This window comes from Leopardus geoffroyi, chromosome C2, assembly GCF_018350155.1.
Source record: "Leopardus geoffroyi isolate Oge1 chromosome C2, O.geoffroyi_Oge1_pat1.0, whole genome shotgun sequence".
NCBI classification, from domain to species: domain Eukaryota; kingdom Metazoa; phylum Chordata; class Mammalia; order Carnivora; family Felidae; genus Leopardus; species Leopardus geoffroyi.
The window spans coordinates 122,483,104-122,507,969 of NC_059333.1; the positions used below are offsets into that span (position 1 = coordinate 122,483,104).

General features: G+C 44.7%; 1 protein-coding gene across 4 annotated transcripts in view; it reads right to left on the reverse strand.

The window, feature by feature from the left end:
- The window catches only part of PXYLP1 (2-phosphoxylose phosphatase 1), a 73,173-nt gene that overhangs the window by 36,782 nt on the left and 11,525 nt on the right, over positions 1–24,866 (reverse strand). For 2 of the 4 annotated variants that reach the window (XM_045503469.1, XM_045503470.1), the window contains exon 2: positions 16,241–16,363. The gene's annotated coding sequence lies outside the window, so the exon portion shown is untranslated. Of the gene's footprint in view, positions 1–1,067; positions 1,091–9,100; positions 9,219–16,240; positions 16,364–24,866 lie in introns of those variants that run through there. The other 2 variants (XM_045503471.1, XM_045503472.1) reach the window with 2 other exon arrangements.

Genomic DNA, 24,866 nt, shown 5'->3' on the forward strand with positions numbered 1-24,866 from the left:
GATGGCTGGAGTGTGCCAGAGGACTCGTCCCTACACTCATAGCTCCATCTGCTAATCAAAGGCCTCTTCGCATCTGGACCGGTGACCCTATTTCAGCGGCGTCCGCTGGTCTTCCCACAGCCCCATTCCACCCACGCTTATTTCCTCTAACCATGTCAGAGCAGTGCAAAAGGACGTTAAAAAAATGGTGAATGATGGGCACTGGTGAGAAAAGTGAATGCTGGCTCTAGATGGTAACCCGTCAGTCTTAGACATCCAGTTTATCTCCTGATTCTCTCTGGGGTTCCAGATAGAACTTGAAAACGACACTCTCCTCAGAAAAGATTCAACGTGGTACAGTATGAGGACAACAAAAATTTCAAACCTTCTCTTAGTGGAGGCATCTTTTCCTCTTTCGGATACGATTTCCTTCAGAGCCCCAAGAGACGCAACCAGACAAAACTCATTTACTGATGTGGGGAGGGTTGCATACCTTTGCGAATAACATAAACTAAAAGCTACTGAATTGTGCACTCTGGGTGAACTGGATGGTATGTGAATTTTATCTCATCTCACCTATTTTTTTAAAAAAGTGTATTGGTAGGGAATGAAGTATGATCCAGAGCGCTGGAGTCCCTTATCTCCCAGCCCCTAACCCCAGCAAGGGCCCTGCAGGGGATTTTGGGAACCACTCCTTTAAAGAGATTTGTCAGACTTTCTACAAAAAGAGAACATTTGCTAAAAGACTAACAAAAATACACTTGCACCTCACAAGTGAGCCTGTACTTTGGCAACCAGCATCTCTGTTAACAAACAGGTCCCAACCTTAGACCTTCAAATAAGCACTGCTTCTGTCCCTTTAGTCACCACCCCTAACCAAGGGCCAGTGCCTAGCATTCCAAAATGACCTGCAACGCCTCCTGGGGACACCCCCTCCCTGCCTTGGAGAGGACTCATTAGACTCACAAGTTTAGCATCATGGCTAAAACAGCATACTACCCTGGCTGATCCCACCCCAGATTTAATGTATTTGGGACCCCAAATAAATGTTCTCTGTTTCCAAAATTCAAACTCCTCATTAACTCTACCTGAGAGGGTCTGAAAAGACACGCGTGGATCTGAAAGCAGCTCAGCAGAAGCTGTGCTTGGTGAGGGGCAATGACTTCTGCACTGAAACCCCAAGGAGGGTGAGGTCACAGTAGGAGACAGAACCTGGGTCCATTGGACTATAGCACTACAGGTATTCCTTTCTGTGGCAACAAGGAGGGTGAACCCTTGATGCTGATAAACCCCAATCCCAGAAACAAAGTGTTAAGCCTGGGTGGCTCTGGGCCACCTTGACCTCGGGGGGGTGTCTTTGGTAATGCTCAGCTGATTGTTCAACAGTAAACCTCCCCATAGGAAAACAACCTAAGGAAAATCGGAGTCAAGGTTCCTGCCCTCCACCCTAGATAGCCTCTGCTGCCTGGGCCAGCTCCCCAGGGGATGAGCATGGAAGGCGACAACATTCACCTATGAACACTGGCCACAGTGTTTTCAAAACATACCCCACGTGGGCAGAATAACAATGCTCCCTCAGCCACCCTTGCAACCTAGGTATGAGTGGCAGCCTTCTAACTTTGCTCTGCTTCCCCAGAGACCAGGAACTTCTTTAAAAAAAAAAAATTTATTTTTAAAAGAGAGAGCACGTGAGGGGGCAGGGGCAGAGAGGTGGACAGAGGATCTGAAGCAGGCTCTGCACTGGCAGCAGTGAGCCCGACATGGGGCTCGAACTCACAAACCTTGAGATCATGACCTGAGCCGAAGTCAGATGCTTAACGGACTGAGCCATCCAGGCATCCTGGAACGAGGAACTTCTAACTGCTCACAACCATCATTCCCTCGGTTTCCATTCACAGAGCACAATGTGAACCAGTCACCACGTGGGGCCCTTGACATGACCTCCTTTACTCTCTGCAGGGCAGATGTGTGTGCTTCTAATACGCAGGCAGAAAACCAAATCAACAGCACACGTTACTAAATCATGGCGACAAGATACAAACAAGATCTCTGTGCCTCTACAGTTTGTTTTTACTTGTTGTAGTGTCTCCCAATAGGTCTGCACACTGATTCTAGCTGCAAGCTGTGGATCAACACAGAACAAGTTGACTCTTGGCATGTGCTGGCTTCTTAGATACTCGAAAACAGCTGGCAGTTCCTTGTTAAACAGCCTGTGGGCTTCAAAGCCCTCTCCTTACCTCAGTCATTCCTGATTCAATTTATTCCACTTTATCAATGACCTTCTTATAAGGTGATCCTTCTGATTGGGGAAGGTGAGTGGGGTGTGTGGGTGGAGATTAGACCACAAAATGAGGAGGAAGTTCAGAGCAAATGTCTCCTGTGGGGTATCTCTGTACCCCTGACAATAAATACGCTGGAGCTTTTCTTTATGCCCTCCTCCCCCTTCTGTTACCATGACACCTTCTGAGGCCACCATCTTTTCCTTTACATGAACATCTTCCAGTGTTCCTGCCTGGGAGATGACCTTTGGGGTGTTTCTGAGCTCTACTGTTAAGAGGGCTCTACGGTCTTTGCTGCCTAAAAATGTTCTTTATATCTTCTTAAGTTTGTTTGTTGGGGGGGGGGGCGGTGCAGAGAGAGAGAGAGAGAGAGAGAGAGAGAGAGAGAATATCCCAAGCAGGCTCTGTGCTATCAGTGCAGAGCCTGATGCAGGGCGTGAACCCATGAACTGTGAGATCATAACCTGAGCTGAAATCAAGAGTCAGATGCCCAACCGACTGAGCCACTGAGTTCCCCCTAAAGATGTTCTTTCTTGTGCACCCCACCAGCAGCATGGTGCTGAAAGACAGGCACAGCCCTGGGGAGTCAGACACACCTGGGCCAGAACACTCATCTTAGTGACATAGGCCAGTTCTTTAACCTCTCTAGGACTCAGTTTCCTCATCTGTGACTCAGGACTAATTCCCTCAGGAAAGACTACGCACAATCCCCGGTATGTGACAGACATTCAAAGGACAATGGTTGTTATTAGCATTACTACCTCGTCTTTCTCTCAGTTCACTTTGCCACTTCTTCCCTCCTCCTAGGTAACAGGAATAGTTCCCTCACCTGTTTCGTTGGTTCCTCCACGTACGCGAGTACTCAACGTTCACCCGTTCGCGTCCACATCCCTCCTGTAGCTCCGGCTCAAAAGCTGACTTCGGCCTCTCTCTCACTCTGAGCCTGGGAAACAACCTTGCTGCTCTGGGAAATCACCCACCTCTGACTTCTGAGCCTGGGGGTACCTCTTGCTTCAGTACCTCAGAGACCAGACCTGCCACTTGGTTGCTCTGCATTTGGGTATGGGAGGCGAGGGTCTTTCTTCTTGTGCTGGGCCAGGTCTGGCCCTTCAACTACTTGCTGCTTCCAAGCCTCTCAGCGGATTTTCTACCACACTTTCTGGCAGGTGAGGCCACCAGTACTCCGCCTACGGTTTTACCTGACACTGCCTTTTTTTACATGAGGATGAACCACAATACTGTTCAGAGCTGTCTTCTGGTGGGCCTTAGGTGGAAACAACCACTAATCAAGGAGTTAAATCTCAGGCTTAGAGCACGGTGGATGTGTAGTAGTGACAGTCCCCAATTTGTTCACGCTTTTCTGTATCCATGGCCTGTGTCGTTTCCTCCCACATGGACTCTAGGCTTGGACAAGGTATTCACTTCAGCCAGTGGAGACAACAGTAACAGCTATAAGAAGAGGCTTGAGAAGTACTTATGCACTGGGGCCTGTCCTCCTTTGCTGCTCCTGGAACACTGTGGCCACCATGGAAAGACACCCGGCTACCAGCTGTCTTCCTGGAGGCCGTGAGAGACCACATGGAACCAAAACAAGGGGTCCCCGCTGAGGTTCTCTTCAAACAACCAGCCTGCCCATCACCACACATGTGAGCAAGGCCAGCCTGGCCATGCCACCAGCAGATGGATACGAAGAAAGTCAGCACAGACTAAAGACTGCATGGCCAACCCACGGATCAAAAGCAAATTTAATGGTTGCTGTTTTAAGCCACTCCGTTTTGGGACTTGATACAAAACGAAAGCTAATTGATACGACAAAGAAGAAATGCCTTGCGTCTTTCCTAGGGATTTCTAAGCCAGGCTCTAGAGCTCCATATCGTCATCTGCAGGAAGCACACGCAAAGCTCCACTTGCCTACATTCCTCAATATGCTGCGTGCTTTTTCAGAAAGGTCTATATTTAGTTCCAGATTTAAAATACTGAGGATGTGTCGCGTTAACCAAATGGCAGGGATTGTGTAACTGCCTGACTGCTTCTAGTTTTTAGGCTACTGACATTCTCTACATATCTGTAGCTTTTCCATTTGATGACATGGGCCTCAATCTGGGAACACCCACGCTTTCCCCCCGAATGCTCTCAGGATTTCTGCACCCTCCCCCTCTGACTCTTCTATGGCACCACCACCAAATGCAAATGCCAGGGATGTGGTCAGAGTCTCATTACTTCCACTTGTGCTAGGGACAGGCCTGGTGTGATCACCGCCCCGGGGGGTTGTGCACACAGCCTGGAGGGAAGGGGTGGCAACATCCAGCCCCAGGAAGAACACATGCCTTCTTCTGGGGCTTATTTTCCTAGAAAACTTGGAGAGGAAGGTCATGCTTTGTTCTCAATTTTTTTTATTAGATTTTTTAAAACATTTATTTTTGAGAGAGAGAGAGAGAGAGCAAGCAGAGGAGGGGCAGAGAGAGAGGGAGACCCAGAATCCGAAATGAGCTCCAGGCCCTGAGCTGTCAGCACAGAGCCCCACGTGGGTAGAAGACCATGACCTGAGCCGATGTTGGGACGCTTAACTAAGTCACCCAGGCACCCCTTTCTTCATTTTTTAAAATGGTTAAATAAACATGGTATCTAAAATTCACATGGATTTGAAGACAAATGTGTTTGCAGCTAGAGCTAGGACCCCAGTGTGTGTGTGTGTGTGTGTGTGTGTGTGTGTGTGTGTGTGTACCCACGTGCAGGTGCCATGTGGGCCCCAGGGCGCATGGTTCAGAGAAAAGTTGCCTTCGGGGAGGACACTTCCTCAGTTGAGAGGAGTCATGATGCAGAGGCAAAAAGGAGGCTCCACTGACCTGCAGATCTGGGTCAATTCCCTGCTCTGCCGCTTATCTTCTGTGTGTCTCTTTGACAACTAACTTTGTTTCTCCGAGTCGAGGATCCCGATGTTAATAAGATTGGGAATAAGGGTAAGAGCGGGAAGGCAGTGAGGAGCAAACATACACACAGCAGCAGCAGTAGGCACATGCTGTGTTTGACTGCCCAGCTTTGGAGGAATCCTTGCATCATTATCTAAACACAAAGACTTGCCTTTTCCCCTGAGCTGCTGTTTCTGCCCCGTGTTGTGGTTCCTCTTCCAAATCCTGGCCACTGACCACTGGCCACTTCCCTACTCACCAGCCCCAGCCATCAGAGCAGTCAGCCACGTCTGCAGCCCCGTTCCTGACTCCTCCACCATGACGAGCCTTCCCTCAGCTGACTCATCTGTGGTGTCCCCCCGCCCCCCGCCACAGGCTTTCCAGCCTGGAACATCTATGTCAGCTTCTGTTGGGCCCCATCCTAAGAAGACGAGGATTACCAGCCAATGGGCTCTGTCTCTGTGGCCTGAGCTCTGGCCCATTCTCCAGAGAACCCATTCTCTTTTCCATCTGCAGGGAGGAGGCTCACACAGCCTCTCAGGAAGTCACACAATCCGTGGTTCCCTCCAGGCGTGTTCCTGCGTATTCCTTCCATGGGGGCTGTGTGCACACACTCCTGGGGTATACTGTGGCTCCCCCAGACACTTCATCAGACTTGTCCAAGTCATGCCAAGTGAAAGCCAGGTCTCTGGGTCCATGGCAGAAACCCCACAGCCTGCTCACTCACAGCCCAGAAAATAAAGTGCATGGAAAGATTCACTGCTACAGCAAGCAGCAGGATGAGATGCTGGCTCATGACCTACTTCAGCACGGCATCCACATCTCCTTGTCCTCAGACATCCTCAAGTCCCACCCCCTACCTTCCAAGGAAAAGACACTCTAGACTCAATATGGCATGGTGACCAAATCCAACTCCTATAAATACTTCTGTAGAAACAACTGTTTTATGTTTCATATAAGTTACATAGTCATCAGATGTCTACTGGGCACAGCCTTATTCCCTGCGCTAAAACCACATGGTAAAAATATCTTAAATCCAGAAACAGAATTATTACTCTGAATTCCTGATGAAACAGCAAAAAATAAAACAAACAGAAAACCCAGCCAACTTTAATTTAACTTTACAACAGATTTGAATGGTGAAAGAAAATATTTTAGAATATAATTTTGAAAAAAAGGACTAGTCAATAGGCACTTCCCATTATATTGTGGTAAATACTGTTTCTGAATTTAAAAGTAAAAAGGAACATGTCAAAGACATTTTTACAAACTACCATTCTACCACCAGAGATTTCCAAAAACCCAAACCCTGGCCTGCTTTTCTACCTCGTAAGAGTGAGAAATGCCACATCTAGTGACTCTGGGCTCAGGGTTCCCTTCAAAGTGTACAGAATTCAGGGTTTTAAACATGACCACAACTGCTTGAAAGAAAAATGTGTATTCAATTATCTCTTATTTGCGTAGTTAAAATACCATTACCAGGAATAGAAAGGTGTTATTAAAGAAAATGCTTTAGATGTATTCTATACTTTGTTTTTTTGGTCTTAATCACTTTGGCCCAAGTAAATATGGTATTATAATTAAAAAAAAATCAAACCCCAAGGCTATAATTGTGAACTAAATATGAACCAAGCAAAGGTAAAAGCTACATCTTAATAGTCCTCTCTACCCCATGTCACCTCAAAGTAGAGTTTCATTGCAAAATCAAAGATGCTTGACTAAGAATAAACCAACCTTAAAGTCTCATAAATAACACATTTCAGAACCTCCTGGAAACCCCAGGCAGCAGGACAGGCACCAAGGAAGCTGTGGGCTCCTAGCAGCTATTCACATTCTGTTATTCAAATTCCAGCACCCAGAATGCATGCTCAGTTCTAGGGGCTGAAGCCAATTCATTCACCCAATTAGTCGACTCAAAACAACATTATTTCTCAAGAGCCAATATGTGTCAGGCATCATCCACAGTGCTGTGGACACAGGACACAGGACACAGGATACAGGACACAGTACTGTCATCCTGAAGCTCACAGCTAAAAGGTCCAGAAGTATATATGGAAAAATGATACAAGATCTAGGAACTGCTTTAAAATATTCAGGGTGGGAGCAGGTTGAGGAGGACTTAATAAATCAAGATTGGCAACATGCTGACAACTCTTGGAGCTGGGCAAGGGATTCTTGAGGATGTACTATATGATCCTCTCTGCTTGTGTGTATGTTTGAAATTAAAAGTTAAAAAAAAAAAAAGAAAGGAAGGAAGCTCACAGACTGGTCAGCGGACCAATGAGTAAAAAGACCATTACACCATATGAAACTGGTGCCATCAGGGGGAAGTGGGCGTGGGGAGAGGAGGAGAACCACGTAGACCTAAAGGGAGCAGATAGGATTTCTGGAAGAGGCTCAGCTAGAGCTCAGTCTTTTTTTTTTTAATTTTCTTATAATGTTTATTTATTCTTGAGAGAAAGAGAGAGAGAGAGAGTGAGAGGGAGGGAGGGAGAGAAAGGGGGAGAGAGAGAGAGCATGCACGCACGGGGCGAGGCGAGGTGGGGTGGGGGGAGCAGAGAGAGAGGGAGACACAGAATCTGAAGCAGGTTCCAGGCTCCGAGCTGTCAGCACAGAGCTGAACGTGGGGCCCGAACTCACGAACCATGAGACCATGACCTAAGCTGAAGTCGGATGCTGAGCTGACTGAGCCACCCAGGCGCCCCTAGGGCTCAGTCTTGAAGAGCAGATTGGAGCTGGTGTGTTTATAATTGCATTTGAGGAAAACAGAATGAACCAAAGAAAAAGCACTAAGTAAAAATGTACTGGCTGCTGGGGGCAACGGGAAGGTTTGCACTGTTTGTACTGAGTGTCAAGAGCCAGAGAAGGGAGGTGGGTTAGTCCAGGCACCACCCAACAGCTGCACCTTGAGTGAGACTGCTGTGCCCAAGGAAATCTGGCTGCCCAGAGGCCCCATGGGGCCGGGCCAGGGAGTCCTCACCCCTGGCTGGCACCCACAGGCAGGTAGGCTGCAAGGGTCTCACTCCCCCTACCCAGACCAGCCTATCTGATGACCTGAAGGAGTCCCACCACCAAGACAATACATGCACCAACGCCCACTCCCTCTCTGGAGCTCCCTTTGGGCACAAAGCCACTAATTTCCAGGCTGGAGCAGGAGGAGTGTGATCCCAGAATCCACGCCACTAATCAGTGCCAGCTTAAAGGACAGGCCAATTTCACGGACGGCTCTCACTTTCTAGGGCCAGGTTCTGTGCCTTCCTGGCACCAGCCTCCTTTGGGAATACAGGACAGGAGCAGGCCACAGGCTCAGCTCGACTCACAGGGGCAAACACCTTAAAGGATGCCTGTTAGGCAAGTGGTGTGCCTCATCCTGCACTCTGACCCAAAGCTGACCCTCCTGGGGCTCATCTCTTACCAGGTACTCTCCTCCTAAAGAACAGCCTGTCTTTTACCCTGGGATAGTGAGAGATCATGCCCAGATGTGACGCACGTGGCAACAGCCATCCCCTGGCTATGGGGTAATGGTGGGGACGCCAATCAATGCTGCAGATCAATCCCAAGCCTGGCCCCGATGAAGGGCAGCATCAGGCCCAAGCCTCTTTAACCCTACTTGCAGGGTTCACTATGATCTGGTCACACCCCACAAATCCCACCTCATGTCCCAGCCCTTCCCACAACACGTAGTTAAGCCTGGGGGCTCAGGGATCGGTTGGCTAGGTCTAGAGCCTTTCTCACACCCTTACTGAGCCACAGTTTCCCCATCTATGAAATGGAAACAACCATAGGCTCCAGCTCACAGGTTGTGTCAGGGCTAACGAGGTTAACAGGTGTAAGGGACCCAGCACAGTACCTGGCTCCTAATAAGTGCTCAATAAGTTAGCAGTGACTTCTTGTATGGTTTTAACACCTGCCACCCACATATGAAGTACTCACTCTGCTTCCACTTTGTCTCTGCCCCAGCTCTATAACTAGAATGCCTGCAGGACTATGCCATAGAAGGTCAGAGCTTGAAGAGGTTTTAAACACCACTGCTTCAAGTCCCTCGGTTGACCAGAAGAGAGGCCAGGTCAGGACCGGCATACAGCTCCAGGCTGCTTAGGGAGACTGGACCTGTGACACAAATCCTTACTTCACAGAGAGTGACACCCAGCGCTTTGTCCTCATTACGCTCTCCCTCTCCACTGTAGAGGACACACTATGTGGCAGACACTTCGAACTGTTCTCAGGTGTCTATTTGCTCTTTTTTCTTACTAATGGAATCCTCTACGTTTTAGCTGGATACATGGCCATTCGGCTAGGGATACTATTTCCCAGAATCCCTTGCAACTAGCTGTTGTCATATGATCAACTTGGCCAATGAGTTATGATTACAAGTATTATGTGCAATTCTGGGTCAAAAGGAGGCTATCAGTCCTATCTCATTCTGACCTTCCTTCTTCCACCATTTCCCATGCTCTGAATCACTGGTGGGGTGGTAAGCCAGCTTTCTTGATGCGCATGGAGATAACATCCTAGTGGATAACACAGAAGAACCCTGGATGACCTCATTGGGCAGGCTACCCATTTTCCCGACTGCCTGTCAGCCCAAACTGCTTTGGGAGAGAATAAATAATCTCACAACCTTCTAAAATCACTGTTGTTTCACCTCTGTTAAAGCAGCCAAGCCAATATCCTAACTAGAACTTGCCACCAGCACTAAATGACATTGGTCCTCTTCTTGGGGGCTCCTTCTGTAGGTAATGATGAACATGCACATACATATTCATAACAAATTGCATTAGACAGAAAAAGCTCATCACATATTTAAGAATGTCACTCTTACATGATCTCACGGTTTGTGGGTTTGAGCCCCCCATTGGGCTCTATGCTGGCCGCCTGGATCCTCCTTAGAATTCTCTCTCTCCCTCTTTCTGCCCCTTCCCTGCTCTTTCTCTTTCTCTCTCAAAATAAATAAATAAACTTTAAGAATGTCACTCTTAGATATGATATAAATGAATCATGGTTATGATAACCTTTGTTCTTTTTGAGTTTTATTTTTTATTTTATCTTAAATTATTTATGCATCTTTGGGGGCACCTGGGTAACTCAGCTGGTTAAGTGTCAGACTCCTGATTTCAGCTCAGGTCATGCTCTCACAATTTGAGAGATTGAGCCCCATGTCGGGCTCTGCAATGACAGTGCAAAGCCTACTTGGGATTCTCCCTCTCCCTTTCTCTCTGCCCCTCCCTAGCTTGCTCTCTCTCTCTCTCTCTCAAAATAAATAAAGTTAAAAAAAAATTTAAAAAAAAACTACTTATGCATCTTTGAAGATGGCTTGGCTGCAGGTCTAAGAAAAAAATGCTAGCTAATGCAAAGGGACTCATCCATATTCTCACATAACGAAACATAGTTGAGGAATGCATCTCCAAGGTTAGTTAATTCAGCAACCCCAAAAGCATCATCAGGAAGCCAGAACCTGTCCCTGTCTGGACTCTCTGCCATCCTCTGTCTTTGTCCTGTCCCTAGGATGACTTCCTCCAGGGGTTTTGAGATGGTGGCCACACTCAACAGCCATCACCACCACCACTTGGCAATCTGAAGAGGCAGAAGGGACAATCTTGCACGTTTCTTCTAGAAGTAAGGAAAGCTTTCCCAGAAACCCCCCAGTGGATTTCTCCTAATGTCTCATTGAAGAATAGTGGCAGGAGGCTCCAGCAATGGGCCACAGCAAGTAAGTGAAAACACCTGGGATTCACCTCCTGCTAGAGGCCCATAGAGGAAGGGAGAGGGTGGAGGCAGGCACAGAATCAGAGTTCTGTTAGGAACGAGGGAGCAAGGGGTTGTCTGCAAAAACCCACCGTTGGAGAAGGTTTGACAACACACACAATATTCTAAAAAATAATGACAGTACTGGCACTTTTCAGATCTAGCGATCAAAGCACATACAGTCATAATTAGATGTTTAAGAAACATCAGCGCTGGCTTGCTCAGGTGCAATTCGGCAGTGACACATGGCAGAGCGGCATCCCTCAGCCTGCTGACTGTGGTGCCTTTTCCAGCATCAAGACCTTTTATTCCCTATTTTACATGTGCTCAAATATACAACATGAATTATCTACCTACCATTTCTTCCCAGAAAGGATTTGAGGCAGATAATCTGCAGAGTTAGTGTTTTTAATCCCTGAAATATTAAAGGCTTCCGCCCCCCACCCCCTCCACCATTTCTGAACTACATGTTCCTGCCACTCTCTCCTTTGAGGTTTTTTTCCAGCTCTAAAAGGATAAACTTGTCAAGGTGCCTGATCATTTCTCGGGACCAGAACAGATTGAAATAACTAATTCATCAAGCCAGGATTTTCAATCTTATGTACTCCCCAGTGATCTCTTTCTGACATTGTAGGAGAAGCCTGTGTTCCATCCAACTTCACTGCTTTGCTCCTCCTCAAGTTGCAGAAGTAGCGACATCTGAAATTGGCATATTCTTACTTTAGAATGTCAAGAGCAACTATAAGTACCTCAACAAAAAAAGGGAGAACATGCAGTTGGCATGATTTACTCATCACAAAGCCACGTTAAAAATACAGCTAGCTGATTCTTTTTTATTTTGCAAGCAAACTGTGTCAATTAAAAGTTTGTTAAAATGTCAAGGAAAGCACAGAACATTAAATAGGCAAGGCTGAAAAACTAGAAATACAAGCCTACAATGAAGGTTTGCGTGGTGAAAGCCAAATTTCACAGGCAGAAAATAAAAAGAGCTTACAAGGGCCTGAGAATCACAGCTGTGCAACGTGAATCAGGCACACCTGGAAATGGAGGTTGCCAAGGCCACTTCTGCTTTCTGAAAGCTGTGTTGTCTGTGTTAACAATACTACACAGAAACAGGATTTTGTTCTGGACAGACGCGTGAATGAGAGCACTGATGCATGCCACAGATCAAGGGGTTTTGCCCAAGGAGGGCTTTTTTCAGGCTAGAAGTACGCTTACCGACAGAGCTTTGACTAAACCCTGGGCTCACTGCCGGCTCATTCCGTGACTTGATCACGATGAGGCATGGAGCGCCAGGTCCCTCGTAGACAATCACTGCCATTGCCGAGGGCAGGAACTCCATGCCCTTGAAATACATTTTAGAAAACTGCTGACAGTCCAGAGGGGGTTTGGCAGCATCGGTATCAGTACAGAATGAGCCCTCCTGCTCAAGGAGGGGGTCAAGTGTGGGCAGCCACCTGCTGGCAATGCTGTGTGTGGGCGGGAGGGGGGCTGATGTGGGTGACCTCTAGGAGCCCTTCATGTACCTGAGACCCAAGGATTCTCTGGTCCATATCCCAAAATAAGCTCTCAACCTTTTTTAGGGAGCTCCTTTGCACTTACAAACTCTACAATAACAGAGCTAAGAACACTGTCACACAGAATCACAGGCATTTAGCTCAGGAAGAAAGCTGAATTGCTATCTGGTCCAAGCTCCATTCCAATAGAGTAGAGACTAACGCTGTTATAAGCTCCATAACTTTGATTTGGCTTAGGTTAAAGCTGTAATTAAACATAAACCTCAAAGTCAATGGTACTCATCATACACAATAGTGAAAAGCTGAGAGCTTTTCCTCTAAGATCAGGAACAAGAAAACGACACCCACTCTCACATACTTCTATTCAACATAGTACTGGAAGTCCTTCACAGAGCAATTAGGTAAGAAAATGAAATAAAAGACGTCCAAATTAGAAAGCAAGAAATAATACTGTGTCTATTTGCAGGAGATATATATATATATATGTATAAAACAACCTAAAGAGTCCACCAAAAAGCTGTCAAAGAAATGAATTCAGTAAAGTTGCAGGACACAAAATCAATATACAAAAATTAGTTGCATTTCTATACATTAACAACAAATTCTCAGAGAGAGAAATTAAGAAAACAACCCTGTTTATAATTGCATCAAAAAGAATAAAATACCTAGGAATAAATTTAACTAGCAAGATGAAAGACCTGTATACTGCAAACTAAGACACTGATGGAAAAATCTAAAGAAGACACAAATAAATGGAAAGATGTTCTGTGATGATCAGCTGAATGAATACTGTTAAAATAGCTATACTATTCAAAGCAATTTACAGAGTCAAAGTTCCAATAGCATTTTTCACAAAAATAGGAAATACAATCCTAAAATTTGTATGTAACCACAAAAAACAAACAAAACAACCAAATAAACAAAGCACTCTTGAGAAAGAAGAACAAAGCTGGAAGGATCACACTTCCTGACATTAAACTATATCAAAAACTACAGTAATCAAAACAGTATGGTATTAGCATAAAAACAGACACAGAGACCAATGGAACAGAATAGAGATACCAGAAATAAACCCATGCATGTATAGTCCATTAACTTATGACAAAGGAACCAAGAATATACAATGGAGAAAGGACAGTGTCTTCAATAAATGGTGTTGGAAAAACTGGACAACCACATGGAAAAGAAGGAAATGGAACCCCTATCTTATACTATCCACAAAAATCAAGTCAAAATGGATTAAATACTTAAATGTAAGACCTGAAACCATAAAACTCCTAGAAGAAAACACAGGGGGTAAGCTCCTTGACACCAGTCTTGGCAATAACTTTTTGGATTTGACACTAAAAGCAAAGACAACAAAAGCAAAAATAACCAAGTGGGACTACATTAAACTAAAAAGCTTCTGCAGAGCGGAAGAAATAGTCAACAAAATGAAAAGGCAACCTATGGAATGGGAGAAAATATTTGCTAATCATGTATCAGATAAAGGATCAATATCCAAAATATATAAAGAACTCATACAACTTGATAGCAAAAAAATAATTCAATTAAACAAATGTGCAGAGGAATTGAATGAACATTTCTCCAAGGAAGATGTACAAATGGCCAACAGATACTTGAAAAGATGCTCAACATTACTAATCTATAGAGAAATACAAAATACAATTCAAAACCACAATGAAATATCACTTTGCACCTATTGGAATGGCTATTACCAAAACAATGGCTATTTTACAAGAGATACTAAGTGCTGGCAAGGATGTGGAGAAAAGGGAACTATTGTGCACCATTGGTGGGAATGTAAATTGGCACAGCCACTGGAGAAAAATGTATAGAGGTCTCTCCAAAAATTAAAAATAGAACTACCATATGATCTAGCAATCCCACTTCTGGGTATATATCTGAAGGAACCAAATCAGCATCTTGAAGAGATATCTGTACCCCATGTTCATAGCATTTTTTACAATAGCTAAGACATGGCAACAACTTAAGTGTCCACTGACAAATAAAGAAAATGTGCAAAATATATATATATATGTATATATATATATATGTATATATATATATATATATATATATATATATATATATATATATATAAAATGGCGTATTATTCAGTCATTAAAAAAAGAAGGAAATCCTATCATATGCAACAACATGGCTGGACCTTAAAAGCATTATGTTTTCACCTATATGTGGAATCTAAAAAAAACCCAAACTCATAGAAACAGAACAGTTTGGTGGTTATCAGAGCAGGGGATGGGGTAGGGGAAATGGGTGAAGGTGGACAAAAGGTCCAAACTCCTGATTACAAGATATATAAGTCCTGGGGATGTAATGGATAGCATGGTGACTATAGTTAACAATATTCTATTGTATACCTGAAAGTTGCTGAAAGAGTAAATCTCTTTTGTTGTTTTTTTTTCATTTTTATTTGAGAGAGAGAGAGAGAGAGAGAGCAAGTTTGCACAAGTGAGGAAGAGGCACAGAGGGAGAGGGAGAGAGAATCTTAAACAGACTCCATGCTCAGTGGGGAGCCCCATGCGGGGTTCAATCCCATGACCCTGAGATCATGACCTAAGCCGAAATCAAGAGTCAGACGCTCAAATGACTAAGCCACCTAGGTACCCCAGAAAGAGTAAACCTTTAAAGTTCTCATCACAAGAAAAAAACTTATAAATAGTTGAGGAGATGAATGTTAACCAAACTTGTGATCATTTCACATACATATATATATATATATCAAATCATTATGTTGTACACCTTAATACGATGTTATATGTCAATCATATCTCAATACAACTGGAAAGGAAAGAAGATAGGATAGGACTTGATACTGAATAAACAGAAATGTGCAGTATTAAAGAAAAAAAATAAAGTAATCCAAAGAAAAGAGGAAAAAACACTTAGGAACAACATATTATAGAAGGCGGGGATTCCGCTAGCCTGGGTCCCCAAATTTCTGGGTGGAGCAGAGGTCCCACCACTTTCATGAACCCCCATCCTTAATACCGCCATCTTGGAGCCAAACTGGACTGTTTTTATAAAGGAAAAATAATCTATTGTGTTAAGCCACTGAACTTTGGGAATTTGTTACAGTAGCTTAACACTAATACTTATCTGTATATATAGGCTTTTGAATAAGATTAAACCAATATACATAAAACACCATAATGATGTGGGAAACAAAGGCAGAAGGAAATGGCAGATAAAATTAAATTTCCTTATAACCTGCAGCCCAATGACAAATACTTGAGGCTGGCAGAGTATGACATTTCTCCAGGAACTCCCTACTGTCTTCATGTTAATACTTTGCTAGGGGGAAAAACAACCTTCGCTTGACAAAAGCTAGGCCTCCAGCATCCATGAATCTTCTTTACCATATCAAAGTCCCTTTGGAAACTTCCTTTAATTTTACCACCCCAGTCTCTCTTCACAGTCCTGGGGCAGCTCTTCCTGCCCACAGGTCCCATCCCCATGCTTTAATAAAATCACCTTTTTGAGCCAAAGACATCTTAATACTTCTTTCTTGGCCATACGCTCCAGACCCTACTGCCACTCCAAAACCCTATCAATAATAGCTCAATAATGGTCAATTCCTTTCCATTTTCCTTTTTTTTTTTTTTTTTTTTCTCAAAGCAAGAGTTTTCTAGGAATTTTTAAATGTGCAGGTTGGAAAAAGAAAAAAAAAAAAATAAATGTGCAGGTTGGGGTTAGCCCCATAAACTTATCATCAAGCAACATTTACGGGAGAGACCTGGTCATTTACATCTTAAAACCACTCTGTCATCTGGAATGTGGTACTTACCCTGAAACCTAACTTGAAGCTGAGACAAGTAGAGGTCTTGAAACAAAGATGTCATTTGGAGGATGGTAGGTCCTTTCAAGTTTTCCAGAGCAGGCCATACTTACCTGTAAATCACTAGGGGTTCTAGAAAATAAATAAATAAATAAATAAATAAATAGATAGATAGATAGATAGATAGATAAATCAATGGTATTTAATGAGAACCATGGGGGAGGCAGCTGCTCACACAAGTGTTTTTGAGAATGCAGGGCACTGCGGTGGCCATGACTTCTGTTTACATATCAGTTTCCACAAACGTAAGCTAAATGAACCAATACTTATTCTGTATTACCATCATTAAATTAAGTTTCTAAATTGAGTTTCTGAGTATGTCTACTAAAGAGAGCAAAGACCTATCCTGTAACATTTAGAGATTTGTTTTAATAGTCATCTTCCAAGGTTTTCTGTTTTATTACTTGGGCACTATTGATTGTTAACTGTTGCACTATTTGTTGGGTGTTACAGGACATCATAATGGTAGTTATGTTTGCTGTAAACTCTGTTCAGCTGACAGTGGTGTGAACTCTGTTGGCTACGGAAGATTGGCTCTGCCCACCTACCTTATGATAACTGACCACAGACTGCCATATCATTGGTGTTATTATAACTCGTTTAATCAGGATGGAGATCTGTGCTTCCTTTTCTGAAACTAGGAACATACTGAAAATCCTTTGTAATAAATAATTCTAACATTAACTTAAAGACATAATGCAAAATCTTGTCTTCCCAGAGGTCTGTCTTCTTTTCACTGAGGTATAATTTACGTATAGCATTATATTAGTTTCAGATGCACAACACAATGATTTGATATTTGTATGTTTTGCAAAATGATCACCACAATAAGCCTAGTTAACGTTCCTCACCATAGTTAATATTCATCACCATACATGGTTCAATTTTGTTCTTATACGAGAACTTTTAAGATCTACTCTTAGCAACTTTCAAATACACAATATAGTATTACTAACTATAGTCACTATGCTGTACATTACACCTCCATGACTTAATTATTTTATAACTGGTATTTTGTACCTTTGGACGTCCTTCACCCATTTTGTCCAGCCCACCCCCACCCGGCAACCATTAATCTATTGTCTGTATCTATGACCTCATTTTTTTTTTTTAAGATTCCACGTGTAAGTGAGATCATAGGACTGTCTTCTGTAATCCTCCTGGAAGGTGGTCAACAAAACTCTGGCCATTTAGCAGTTTCCCATAATGCTCTTAGGATGCTGATCAAACCCTGCCCAAGGCCTACAAGGCTCACTGTCAGTCCGGGCTCACTGGTACGACTACCAGTCATCCTGGCCATCTCTGAGCCCCACAAAACAGCCTTGCTCCTTGGGGATTTGGTGCCTGTGTCCATGCATGTTCTCTGATGACCCAATTAGGAGGTGGGTCAGCTGGGTAGATGCCTGGGGTTCGAGTCCACAAAAGGCACCAACCGCCCCCCACCCCATCTCCCACCAAGAAAGGAGATGAAGAAAACTCTCCTTTCTGGAGCTATTTGGGGCAGGGGAAGAAGGTGGGACCCCCAAGGGGCATGCTGGAGCCAGGATGCAGGCCATAAGACTGCCTTCTCTGGAGGATGCTGGTGAGCTGAGGCAGGTGGGTAGGTTTAAAGCCAAGGATAAGAAGCTAGGAGGAACAGAAGGTGAGGGTGTGGGGGTTCTGGAGCACATCTACAAGTTTTCTGTCACATCTCCCATCAAGAGGGAGTTCTAGCTCCCCTGATTAGGCTTCAGGACTACCTTAGTGAATAGAATGGGACAGAAATGATGCTGTGTGACTTCTAAGACCAGGTCAGGAAAGTCCATGAGATTCTATCTGGCTTGCTCTCTCTTGGACCATTTGCTTTAGAGGCCTGAAGCGACCATGTGAGAGCCCACCCAGAGACAGGGACGCCCAGGCAGCCCCAACTGAGGCTTCCCAGCCCAGGCATCAGACATGTGAGTCAGGGAATATCTGGATGATTCTAGACCACCCACTGCCTGCATAACTGTGAGAGACCCGCGTGAGAAACACAAGCTGGCCCTGTCCACCTCCAGACCATGAGGATAACAGTGAAATGATGGCTGTTTTAAGTCACCAAATTTGGGGATGATTTCTTACGCAGCAGTAGTGATGAGGCCAGAGACTTTGTCTTGCTCCCTGCTCTTCTGTCCTCAGTACCAAAAACAGTACCTGGCCCAGGTAATCAATCGATGTCTGCTGGAGGGCTGAATGAATGGACAGATGAATGTGCAGAGGAGAGGCTCACTACAGTCACCGGCAATCCATCCTTTCTGCCTTCCCCCAGCCAGCAGGCTGCTATCTCTCCTCTGCCCCTCCACCTTTCCCACATAGCTAACTCACCATCAGCCTTCGGACCCCAGCTCAAAGACCATTTTCTCAGGGAAGCTGCCCTTGAACTCCCCTGTCTAGATCAGGGTCCTGTCTGACACTCTCAAGTCATTCTGTATCTCTCCTTCAGGACACTCTCCGGGACTATTAGTACATAATCAAACAACTACACTGAAAAGCTGGCTGGCTGTCTCCTGGGACTCACTACAAACCATTGTACGGCAGCGATAGAGGTCTGTCTGTTCACAAGCGTGCCTCTGGTGGACAAAGCCTAGCACAGACCTGGCTGACTGTGTGTCAGAACATTTCTGGAGACTGGTAACATATACAGCTCAGCTGTTTTGACTCACAATACTTCTGACACCAAACACTGTCGTTTTTTTTTTCCCCCCCCCACACCAACCAATTCTCCAACTCTGTGGACACCAGCTGGGTGTCCTACAATTCAATTCTGACACCGACTACCCCAAATTAGTGTCGGACTCCACAGGTTGAAGGGCTCAGTTCCAAAGACTGCCCCCACTTCAGATGCCAGTCACAAGCACTGGGTCCCCAAATTACCCACTTTTGTCTAATCTAGTTACAAAGTCAGAGGTGGGGCCTCCTATAACCCCTCCCCCTTTCAGGTTCAATAATTTGCTACAACAGCTCACAAAACTGGAGAACATTTTGCTTGCTGTCACCATAGATTTATTATATAAAGGATACAACTCAGGAACAGCCAAATGGAAGGAATGCACAGGGCAAGGTGTGGGGCCAGGGCACAGGGCTTCCATGCTCTCTCCAGGCATGCTGCCCTCCTAGTACGCGGATGTGCTGCCAACCCGGAAGCTCTCTAACTCCCCGCTATTTAGAGGTTTTTATAGAGGTCTCCTTTCATCTATGACGGATTAAATCATAGGCCATTGGTGGGGCTTAAAGTCCAAACCTCTAATGGTGCTTTGGCCTTTCAGGCAACCAGCTCCCATCCAGAAGCTTATCTACCCCCTCTCCTGACCCCCAGACCAGCAGTCATTAGCACCTAAAAGATACTTTTAGCACTCTGGAGATTCCGTGTTCCAGGAGCTGCGTGCCCTGAACTGGGGGGGCAAAGACCAAATATTTATTTTTTATACCATCCTGCTATTAGACAGTGCTCATTTTTATTGTTCTCAATAATACTGAGCTAGAATTGGCCTCTAACTACTAGCCTAACCTCCATCAGGCTGTCCAAAGCCACTCACACCCTGGTCATTCACACCACACAGACCCCCGGGAACTGGTCTGAGTGTCTTCTTCAGGTTTACACACAGCTGTCGGGGGAAGAGCCGGAATCTGAAGCCAACTCTTCAGACTTGACAGTTCAACACGATGTCCCTCACACCACCCTGCCTCCCGGATGTTTCCGCTGATGTGAGATGCTCTGGGAGCATCATAATCTCCTTATCCAAAACAACAACAACAACAACAACAACAACAACAAACAAAGCTGTGCACTTTTAATGGAGCACACGAAACAGGTGAAGCTTCTTAATATTTAACAGATAGTATTCAATGTCCCTATAAAACAAGAGCTCATGGTGATATTTACTTTAGGCACCTCCCTGCCAAATACCTAAGGGATGAGCCCCTGAGCAAACATCTAATTCAGATTTTAATTTGCTTCATTTCCTGGGCAGATCCCACAATCCCCCACAGAAGGTGCTCCTTCTGCTTTCCCTTCTTTTCTATTACTTGTCATTCCCCAGGCTGCTGGAGATTAAGGACTTAAACTAAGATAAAGAACATTCCAGGTCATCTGCACCGTTCAGTGAAATAGCACCCCTGAACAAGTGAGCTTTTGAAGACCATGCAATGGCCCAGAAAATGTGAACATTTTAATGTGACTTGATGTGAAAAACTAAAAAAGGATACAGAGCCATGCCCTGCACGACCCATTTTTTTTTTTTTAAATGTGTGTATGTATATGCTTGGAAAAGCTGGATGGAAAGAAATACAAATTTAAAAATGACATCGTATGTCTCACCCTTCAGATTGGCAAAAAAATAAAAAGATCATCCGTCTCTAGTGGATGTTGGTCCCAAGGCGGGGGGGGGGGGGGGAATACATTCTTTCACACACTGTTGGTAAGAGGGTTAAGTGGAACAGTATTTGTGAAGAAGAACTGTGGTCTCATTAAAACAGTAAACACACATACCTTTTGCCCCAGGAATTTGTATTCTGGGTATCTAATCCCCAAAAATGCTTATTCACGTGTATAAAGCAGCAATAAGAATAAATATAAAAATTTGAGGGGCGCCTGGGTGGCGCAGTCGGTTGAGCGTCCGACTTCAGCCAGGTCACGATCTCACGGTCCAGGAGTTCGAGCCCCGCGTCGGGCTCTGGGCTGAGGGCTCAGAGCCTGGAGCCTGTTTCTGATTCTGTGTCTCCCTCTCTCTCTGCCCCTCCCCCGTTCATGCTCTGTCTCTCTCTGTCCCAAAAATAAATAAATGTTGAAAAAAAAAATTAAAAAAAAAAATTTGAAAACTGAAATGTACCCCAGAGGGAAATGGTTGGAAAATTACAGTTTGTTCATATAATGGAACAGGATTTAGCCTTTAAAAAGAAAGAGGGGGGCACCTGACAGGCTCAGTTGGTAGAGCATGTGACTCTTGATCTTGGGGTTGTGAATTTGAGTACCACGTTGGGTATAGAGATTACTTAAAAATAAAATCTTTTAAAAAAAGAAGGGAAGGGAAGGGAGGGGAAAGGAGAAAGAGATGGGCTTAGGTGTGGATGTGGACAAATCTCCAGATTCTGCCAAGTGAAAAATGAATGAGAGAGAGTGTGCAAGTGGCAGTGATGTGGAGATGGTGGGGTTCGGAGTGAATGGTTAAGAAAGAATTCTTGAATCCTCTTTGGTGCAAACAGGAGGTTTTAGTAAAGCGTGGGGATAGGGCCTATGGGTAGGAAGAGCTGTACTGGGATTAAGAGAGGGTTAGGGATAGCATAAGTCTCTAAGGAATTTTGGAAGCAAGGTTTCCAGGACCTTGAGAGGCTAGCTGTTAGGAAAAGGTCCTTTACTACTGTCTAGTAAAACCCTAGTCATGAGACCCTTTAGATGCATATCAGTGGGCCATGTGCTTGGAGGATGACTGCTAACATGTATCTTGGGGAGCAGAGATAAAGGAAGTTTCCAAGGAAGTTTTTATATGTTAACGTAGACTTACAGGATCCTGGAGGTGAGGCCACTGTTAAGCTAAGGTTGCCTTTTGCCCTTAGCAAAGTGTCATCATCGAGGGGGTTGAGCTCCTACAGGAAGGTCACTCTGCCCGTGTCAAGGACTTGTCAATGGGCTCTAAACTGTAAAGAAATTTAATTTTCTTCTTTTGCCTTTGTTCTCTATTTCAGCAGCATAATAGATACAGTGCTAATCTATTGTATAGGTGTCTCTGAAGGTAAAACAAACATTTGCACAACTCAACATATACCAGGAAATTTTAAGAAAACATGTAAACTTACAGAATAAGGTCTGGAAGGAGACAGTCCCCAAGTTAATAGTGGTTATCTCTATTGTGGACTTTTCAATATTTACTCACATATTTAATGCTTTGTTTTTACAGTGTGTTATGGTACAAATAACAAATGGTTAGTAATGACAGAAAATGTTATGTTAAGTCAAAAGAGCAAGCTATAATACAGCATATACAGTTTGAGCTCAATTACGTTATAAAGAAGATACATTACAAAACTGGACTGAGTCATCTGAAACAGGGCTGAGAGTGAGACTTTTTACTGTTATACTCTTTAGTGCTATTTTTTTAAATCAATAAAAATGACAATTCTTAAAGAAACCCTGGAAAGAGAAAATAGACCCTTAATGTTAGGAGTGGTTATGGCTGGGACTACAGTAATTTTACTCTGCTTTGAAACAAACTGCAAGGGGGAAAGACTGGTTTACAACTCTTGAAGCAGGTGGTAGCATCCTGGAAGACTTCTTTTCTCATTTATAGTCTTGCATTTTCCAAATTTTCTTAAACATTTATGACTTTTAAAATCAGAAAAAAAAAGAAAGCTGTAGAATTTATTTAAATTAACAATTTTTAAAAAAAAAATTTTTTTTTTCAACGTTTATTTATTTTTGGGACAGAGAGAGACAGAGCATGAACGGGGGAGGGGCAGAGAGAGAGAGAGACACAGAATCGGAAACAGGCTCCAGGCTCTGAGCCCTCAGCCCAGAGCCCAACGCGGGGCTCGAACTCACGGACCGCGAGATCGTGACCTGGCTGAAGTCGGACGCTTAACCGACTGCGCCACCCAGGCGCCCCCCAAATTTTCTTAAACATTTATGACTTTTAAAATCAGAAAAAAAAAGAAAGCTGTAGAATTTATTTAAATTAACAATTTTTTTAATGTTTATTTATTTCTCAGAGGGAGGGAGAGAGAGAAAGAGAGACAGAGAGAGTGGGGGAAGGGCAGAGAGGGAGGGAGAAACAGAATCCGAAACAGGCTCCAGGCTCTGAGCTGTCAGCACACAGGCCAATGCGGGGCTTGAACTTGTGAGATGTGAGATTATGACCTGAACCGAAGCCAGACGCCCAACCAACTGAGCCACCCAGGCGCCCCTATTTAAATTATTTTTTAAACAATGTTAGTTAAGCAAGAAGTCACAAGGCAGGTACCTAAGCTATTGAGAGACCAGTGGTTTTGAAAGAGTACCTCCTTTCAAAACTAATGCAACATGAAACCTGATGTGTAAGAAAGATAAAATCATAGTTTACTGGGAGGGGTCTGGCGCCCCACTCAGCAGAAGCCCCATCATACCCAAAGAAACCAGGGTTCCAGGAACTCCATTAGGAAATGCACTATATAAACAGACTGAGGCTACAGGGGTTAGGGAAGGGGACATGTGCTAAATGGTCAGATGGGGCTTTAAGGAAGAGACAGAAACTGCTAAAGCTACAGGGCAGGTAGGATGTTAGTGGGCATGCCTGATGTGAGCAGGCATTTCAAGGAGGATAAATAATGTATCCAGTGGTACACATGCAGAGGCAGAATCCACCCCTCCCTACACTGTTGACTGATGACAGGTTTTATGCAGTCACTCATCAGTGAACAGGGTGGAGAATGAGTGGGGCCAGACTAGGCTGCTGTAGGAGGAGGGAGCCACAGAAGGTTCCTGAACACACGCCTGACAGGATGAAGGCGGCAACATAGAAACATCACTCAGAAGCTGACAGATAACACTCCTGTATACACATCTCACCCTTGAGTTTACAGCAAGGCACTGGCAGCCAAGAACGCAGACAACCTTGCCGGCTTTGACATTTGGGGGCTTGCGGCTCGTCACCATACAAATGCTAGCTTCTGCCAAGCTTGTGCTGCATTTGGGCAGAGTATCAGCCAGACAGGCTGCAGGCCTTCCTCCAGGGCTATCCTGGAAGGAGCCCACATTCCAAGGGCAATGGGGCTGGGACCCCAAGTCACAGCTCATGGTGCCTCCCTGGGACTGAGAGCCGGGCCTTTTACTCCACCGCTTACCAGCTGCAGTACCTCAGGCAAGTTACTTAACCTCTCTGAGCTGGTTTCCTCACCTGTAAATGGTGATTCGATTATTCATTCAACAAGTATTTACTGAACCTCTGCAATACGCCAAGCACAGTTACAGAAGCTGGGGATCAGCAGTGACCAAAGTAGTCCAAAATCCCTTCCCTCACAGAGCTTATATTCTAGCGGAATATAAAATCACCCACTTTCTGGGGTTGTGGAAGGGACTGCACTTAGGGTACTAAGGATTCCGTACCTAAGTCTAGTGTATGTACGGGTTTTCCCCGCACATCACCAAGCAGTTCTCTGACCCTAGCTGGGTGTCCTACAACTCAACTCAATTCTGACCCTACCTACCTGGAGATAGCGTCAGAGTCCACAGGTTAAGGGCTCAGCTTCCCCCCAGCCCTCACCACTTCAGAGGCTGATGGCAAACCCAGGTTGTCCCTTGTGCTGTCCCTGGAGGTCTGTCTCCCTCTTTGGTTCAATTAATTTGCTAGAGTGGCTCACAGAACCCAGAGACACATTTTACTTACTAGATCACCGGTTTACTATAAAAGGACAGAATTCAGGAATAGTCAGATGGAAGAGGTGCACAGGGAAAAATATGCATGTGGGAAAGGTCACCTAGTTTTCATGCTCTCTCCCAGGGTGCTAGTCTCCCGCACCCCCAAGTGCTCGCCCTGGAAACTCTTCAAACCCATCCTTTTGTGTTTTTATGGAGGTTTCATTACATAGG